Source organism: Chrysochloris asiatica, unplaced genomic scaffold (assembly GCF_000296735.1).
Source record: "Chrysochloris asiatica unplaced genomic scaffold, ChrAsi1.0 scaffold00047, whole genome shotgun sequence".
In the NCBI taxonomy this organism is placed as follows: domain Eukaryota; kingdom Metazoa; phylum Chordata; class Mammalia; order Afrosoricida; family Chrysochloridae; genus Chrysochloris; species Chrysochloris asiatica.
The window spans coordinates 18,220,958-18,228,185 of record NW_006408565.1 but is presented as its reverse complement, the minus strand read 5'-3'; the positions used below and the strand labels follow the sequence as shown (position 1 = coordinate 18,228,185).

The window sequence follows — 7,228 nt, the reverse complement described above, 5'->3', positions numbered from 1 at the left end:
GGGTGTAAATCTTTACGGGAGTAGAAAGCCTCATCTTTCTCCCGCGGAGCGGCTGGTAGTTTCGAACCGCTGACCTTAAGGTTCGCAGGCCGATTCGTAACAACAATAGTGAATGTATATTTTTATAATAAAAAGTAATTTCTTAAGAGTGATTGCTGTACAAAAATTGCATTACCCTTATGCCCAAAACTTTAAAAAAGAAAAAAATTAACTGTCCTAAAGGATGGTACTTCCAGAAAAAAACTTTTCTGTGTTCAATATGAATTGCTGTAGTTGCTATAATGTGCAGTAAAGGTAGTTCCGACTCATAGGAACCCTGTGCACAACAAAACAAAACATTGCCCGATCCTCTGCCATGCTCACAATTGTTATCATACTTGAGCCCATTGCTGCTGCCACTGTGCCAATCCATCTCGTTGGGTGTCTTCCTCTTTTTCTCTGACCCTCCACTTTTAACCAAGCATGATGACCTTCTCCGGGGACTGGTCCCTCCTGATAACATGTCCAAAGTATTAGAGACGAAGTCTCACCATCTTTATCTTCTAATTAACATTCTGGCTGTACTTCTTCCTACACAGATTTGTTTGTTCTTCTGACTGCCTAGGGTACTTTTAATATTCTTCTTCAACACCATTAATTCAAATGCATTATTCATTGTGCAACTTTTACAGCACATGAGGGAATAAAAAATACCATGGCTTGGTCTGGCACACCTTAGTTGTAAAACTGACATCTTTGCTTTTGAACACTTTATAGAAGCTTTGTACAACAGATTTGCCTAATGTAATACTTTGTTTGATTTCTTAACTGCTGTTTCCTTACCTAAGTGTTGATTGTGGATTAAAGGTGTACCAAAGGCATTGACATAGAACAAGCCTCCAGGAATTGATGGAATACAAATTGTAATCTTTCAACAAACTGATATAGCATTGGAGGCACTCACTCATCTATGCCAAGAAATTTGGAAGACAGCTACCTGACCAATTGATTGGAAGAGATCCATATTTGTGTCCATTCCAAAGAGAGGTGAACCAATGGAATGTAGAAATCATCAGAAAATATCATTAATATTACATGCAAGTAAAATCTTGCTAAAGATAATTCAAAAATGGCTGCAACAGTACACTGATGGGGAACTGCCAAAAGGTCAAGCTGGATTCAGATGAGGATGTACAATAAGGGATACCAATGCTGAAGGTAAGATAGATCTTGGTTGAAAGCAGGTAATACCAGAAAGATGTTTACCTGTGCTGTATCAAATATGCAGCCTTTTGGCTGTGTGGATCATAGCAAGCTATGGACAACAGTGCAGAGAATGAATATTCAGAAACACTTAATTGTGCTCATGAGGAATCCAATAGGCAATTGTTCAAACAGAACAAGGGACCACTGAATGAGGTTAAAGTTAGGAAAGGTGTGTGCCAGGGTTGTATTCTTTCATTATACTTATTCAATCTGTACGCTGAGCACATAATCTGAAAACCTGGATTACATAAAAAAAAAAAAAAAAGGCATCAGGATTGCAGAAAGACTTGTTAACAACCTTGCTTGCTGAAAGAGAAGAGGACTTAAAGTAGTATGAGTTGAACCTCAATATAAAGAAAACAAAAATCCTCACAATGGACCAGTAAATAACATCATGACAAACAGAGAAAACATTGAAGTTGTCAAAGACTTCATTTTGCTTGGATTCACTATCAACACTCATGGAAACAGCAGTCAAGAAATCAAACAACACATTGCATTAAGCAAACCTGCTACTCAAGACCTCTTTAAAGTGTTCAGGAGCAAAGATAGCAGTTTGAGAAGTAAGCTATATCTGATGGCATGTTTGATAGCCTCGTATGCATGTGAAAGTAAGGAGAATTGATTCATTTGAATTACAGTGCTGGAGAAGAATATGAAAAGTACCATAGACTACTATCAAAACAAACTAATTTGTGCTAGAAGACATGTCACCAGAATGCTCTTTATAAGCAGGCTGGTAAGATTGCATCTCTCATACTTCGGATGTATTATCAGAAGAGACCAGTACCCGGAGAAGGATATCATGCTTGGTAAAGCAGAAGGTCAGAGAAAAAGAAGAAGCCCCCAAACAAGATGAAGTGGCACAGTGGCAGCAGCAATGGGCTCAAGCTTAACACAGATTGTGAGGATGGCACCGGAGCAGGCTGTATACAGTCACTATGAGTCAGAACCAACGTGATGACACCTAAAAACAACAAATGTTCTATAAAACAGATGAAAATTGAGACTTGTCTCAGGTAAGCCAGGATAAATGATCATTACATACTTTACCTGCATGACACAGTTCTGACTCTTTAAGGCTACCTTCATGCCTCCAAAACCCACATAGCTGTTCTCTCTACTTCTGCTTACAAATTGTAACTACTGGCCATTCCATCATGATGTCTCTGATTCTTCCTTTCCCAAATAGCAACACATTCCCTAATCAAAGGTTCTTAAACTGGGCCTATGGACGGGTATCTGTGAGACTAAAATTATATGCAAAACCTTGGTGCCTTTTTTGAGGAGAAGCACACAGTTGTTTTGCGATTCTAAAGTAATTCATGACCCAAAATAATAAGAACCACTGCTTATCATATCACCTTATATTACAGTTATTTATTTGCTCATCTCCCTCACGAGACAGTTCTTTTAAAGCATGCTGTCTAGAGCCCTAGGGATTCTATGGTATGTTGAAATGAAATGTTTCAGAAATGTATCAAAAAGATACATTTGACTGTATGAGACCACTACTGTAAAAATTCTAGAAAAAGTTTTCATACAAAAAGAAACATTCTTTGATGGTTATAAGAGGTGGAGGGAAGGGCGAATAATTCACTGGCTAGACAATGTTAACTCAGGTGATGGGCAGGGCAATATATAAGAAGAGGGAGGTTGGCAAAATGATGAAGACACAGGGATGTATGCAAGGCTAAATGGGATAGAGGTAAATACTGTTACATATGCAACCCTGGAACAACATTGTTCTATTGGTAGATACATGGACATATGCACAAGTTGAATAGCTATGTGAGGGAGATTATTCCCACAAATACTAAGCGTTTGAAAAAAAGATATTTGTACATGGGGATTGACTTCTGCTGCAAGCACACCTATGAATGTGGTGGAGCATATATGGGGTGTGATGATGAAAACATTTAAGATTTTATTAAATATCTTATGGTGCTATGCCTGGGGGCTCAGGACCATAGTCTCAGGGGACACTAAGGTCAAATGGCATAGCATAGTCCTCAAAGACAATGTTCTACATCTAACTTCAGTGAGTTGTTGCTCTTCTTAAGTGCTGTCGAGTTGTTCCAACTCACAGCGACCCTGTGTAGGGTTTCTGAAGAGCAGCTGGTGAGCTTGAATTGCCAATCTTACGGTTCAAAAGACGTTGCAGTCCAAGATGGAGCAGCAGGGGACACTGGACTCAGGGAGGGAGAGGGGCTGTGTGCTGACGGCCGGGGGGGCAGGCTTGCGGAGTGTACCCTTTGGTTGTTTGATGATGCATGGAGGGGACTGTAATCATTGCAATGAAATGAAATAAGATAGGATGAATGTAAAACTGATGTTCTCCCATGTAAACCCACATAATACACAATAAAAACTTAAAAAAAAAAAAAAAAAAAGGAACCATCTCAGAAACAAAACAGAGCATCCCAAGATCATCAAGAAAGGGGACCCATGAGCAGAATTTGAGATCCTCATACTGAGAAATGGTGGCAGCCAGCAGAGATAGTGGTATGGAGAAACAAGAACAGCTATGGGATTCCTGGAACATGTACTAAATAAAGCTAGGTATCTATGGGCAGGAGGCTGATTTGTAGAATGCACGCTTCTGCATTTACAGACTAGGTAAAGGAACTTTATTATTCTTGCCAAAGCAGGTCAGAGGCTGAAAGGATACATGGTTCAGAGACTGAAGACAAGAGCAAGGCATGTCTGCAGTACGACTGAGAAGGGACGTTCCCGCTCAGAGAAATGCTGCATCCTGAGCTGTTTCTGATCCTGAATTGTTCCTGTCCACTTCCCTAATAAACTCGATAATCATAAAAACAATTAAAAAAAGAAAAAGACCTTGCAGTCCAGCGCATTAACCCACAGCGCCATGAGCGGCCATGTAAGGTGCAACTTTTGGTCTCTCCGTGTGCAGAATGATGCAAATTTTTGGAATCAATTAGTCCAATGGACCAAAGGAACACATGACCATCAATCACCACAACTCTCAGATCAGAAAAACTAGATGGTGTCCGGCTATCACTATCACATTAGAACTTCCAGGATAGAGAGGGAGAAAATGTGGAACAAAACTCAAAATTATAATAAAAGTTCAGGCTTACTGGTCAGAAAGAGACTGGAGGAACCTGAAACTACGGCCTTCGATCACCCTTCAGGTCTGGAATGGAACTCACGCTTGTGGCCCAATTTTCAGACAAGCAATAGAAAAGTATGTAAGAAGGAAAACAACGCTAGTAAGGTATATCCATCATGGAATGGTCAATCATTCAAGCTCAAAAGCGCAACATTTTCCTAAGGACACATTTAAGAAGGAATGGAAAGGAGGGTGGAATGAAAAGAGGAACCACAGGGAGGAAGAGGGAAAACTGTAGTTACGTAGGAGGGATTGCAATCATTGAGAAAAAACAAAGTGAATGATTTAATGAATGTAAAACTTATGATCTTCTTTGTAAACTTTCCCTCAATTCACAATAAAAAAAATTTTTAAGTATATGTTTGAACCCCAACTCCCTAAATTCCCAAGGCTCACTGTAATACTGAGCTTTATATCATTTGCTTATAAAATCACTACCATCATCCTCTTTTTCATTTTCTTTCACTTTTGAATTTGAATTAATCATTTAATATCAACAATAAAATCTCCTATTTAAAAACAATGTTCTCTTTTCTAAACTTTCTACATTTTCTAAGGGAGCATGTAATCAGGGAGAAAAAAGTATTTAAAAAAACCCAAAACCTTAAAGAAAAAATTCTAAGCAAAAATAAAGCTTAGCTCTGGGTAGATTTGAACCAAGCACTTAACTACTTGTGTCACCCAGGGACTAGGCAGTGTTTATATAATGGAAGAAGATGTCTGTCCTAGATGAGAGACAGAAGTTGTCAGATGTGCCACCTGAAGGGAGGGAGGAACATGTGGAGTGTCCACATGAGAAGTGAGGTGTCATAACCCAAACATGCCACAGTTGGTCATCTGGACCACCTTTGGGCAAAGTGTTACATAATCAAAGGTAACAGACATCTCTCACAGAACCTGGATGATAGATCACATTTTAAAAATGTCTACTGAATGTGACTGATACATTTCAAAGCAGAGAAGAGTAAAAAGGTATATGGTGAATATAGTAAAAGATGTATTAAAACTAAAAATAAATAAATAAATAGAACTCAGTGTCTAAAAGAATCCTAACACTACGCAGGAGGTTAATCTTTATGAAAAGAGGAAAACAAGCTGAGTGGGCAGGACAGTCTAGTCAAACATAATGACCTCTCCAAGGAGATTAAGATGATGGAGGGGGAGGGTCTATGTCACATGACAGTCAAACACTGCCTCTAAGAGCTTATGTGCAAAAGCAAATACATAACATCACAAAGAACCTTGAGATACTCACCGTGCTGTATACTGCCGAGACGGTGGGAGTGAAGATTCGATCCTCCAGAGGCTGCTGTACAGGTCCTCTAGGAATTCTAGAGGAGCGAGTTAAGGATAAAAGAACTAAAAAATGGATCGGTTTAACAATCAGAGAAAATCACAATTACAAAAATTCTATCAATGTTCCAAACATTTTCACCCAACAAGTAGAATTATGGAGTCTTGGTGTGGCACTGCAGGATAAGCACCCGACCGCAAGGTCAGTTTGAACTACAAGGTCAGTTGTTCAAACTTACCAGCAGTTTCTCCTCGGAAATCCTATATAGGGTCACTATGGGTCTGAACTGTCTTGATGGCACTTAACAACAGTGGAGTTATGGAGCCCTGGTAGCTTAGTGGGTTACACATTGGGCTGCTAACTGCAAGGTCAGCAATTCGAATCCACCAGCCACTCCTCGGGAGAAAGGTGAGGCTTTGGAGTCTTGGTGTAGCACAGTAGGATAAGCAAGGTCAGTGTGAACTGCAAGGTTGGTGGTTCAAACCCACCAGCCACTCCTCGGAAATCCTATACAGGGTTGAGATGAGTCAGAACTGACTAGACAGCATTTAACAACAAAGTGTCATTATACACATATCTCTATAAAGTCTGGAAAATGACATATTTCAAATTTCTTAAATGTGATTAAACCAATCTCTCAAAAAGAGATTCTCCATGACAAATGTTCCATGAAAATGCAAAACAAAATCACGCAAAGTCTTTAAGCTCTGGGCCCATGATGAGAATCTATCACCTTGACATTCTAGAGAAAAAGTCTAAGGAAGTACACATTATCAAGATATTCAGAAAGATATGTCTAATTCATCAACATGAAGTTGCTTACAAAGGTCTAGTCTGTTCTGCTAACTACACAGGGATAGAAAAGACAATTGTTTCCTTGTCTTCTAATGGCTGCTACTTTTCCCCATACCCATCTACCAACTGCCCCTTTTCAAAAGAAGCTCTCCAGTATTATTTAGTTTAAAATATTTCATCACATTGACAGGGCAGGGCATTCTGTTAAAAGACAGTCATTTTATTCAGCTTCAAAACTGAAAGATATAAGCTTTCCTACCTGGATAAAGTGATATTTTGCAATAAAAATGCATGAGCACTCTAGATCTCTTTAAGAATGTACAGAGATTGTCAACAAAGTTTAATAGCAATTATCTCTAGGTGATGGTGTTACATAACTTCATGATGTACTTTTTCTTCAATGGATATAAATTACTTATATAATTTAAATATATACATGTAAATGGAGTAAACTCAAAATGATACATTTTGATCTAACAACTTATTTAATACCTAATAAGTACTTAATACTTCCAGTGTGTTTCGAAGATACATTGACAGCTGCAGATAACAATTTTATAAGAATGTTCATCACAAGCTACAGAAGTCTGAAAGGCTAATTACAAGTAAATTCTTTATTTCCAAGTAGAATAGTTTTACTCAGGTAAGAGAATAACAGCAAACAAACTTGCATCTTAATTACTTAAAATTAAAAATATTTAAACTAAATACATTTAAAATTAAATTAATTTAAAGGAGCTCTGGTAGCGTAGTGGTTA

The 7,228-nt window shown here is 38.4% G+C and overlaps 1 protein-coding gene across 1 annotated transcript in view; it reads right to left on the bottom strand.

Annotated features, from left to right (window-relative positions):
- The window catches only part of LOC102840949 (eukaryotic translation initiation factor 4 gamma 3-like), a 218,460-nt gene extending 212,759 nt beyond the window's left edge, over positions 1 to 5,701 (bottom strand). Inside the window, exon 1 of the mRNA XM_006862347.1 lies at positions 5,637 to 5,701. The gene's annotated coding sequence lies outside the window, so the exon portion shown is untranslated. The remainder of the gene's footprint in view (positions 1 to 5,636) is intronic.
- Positions 5,702 to 7,228: the final 1,527 nt, after the last annotated feature.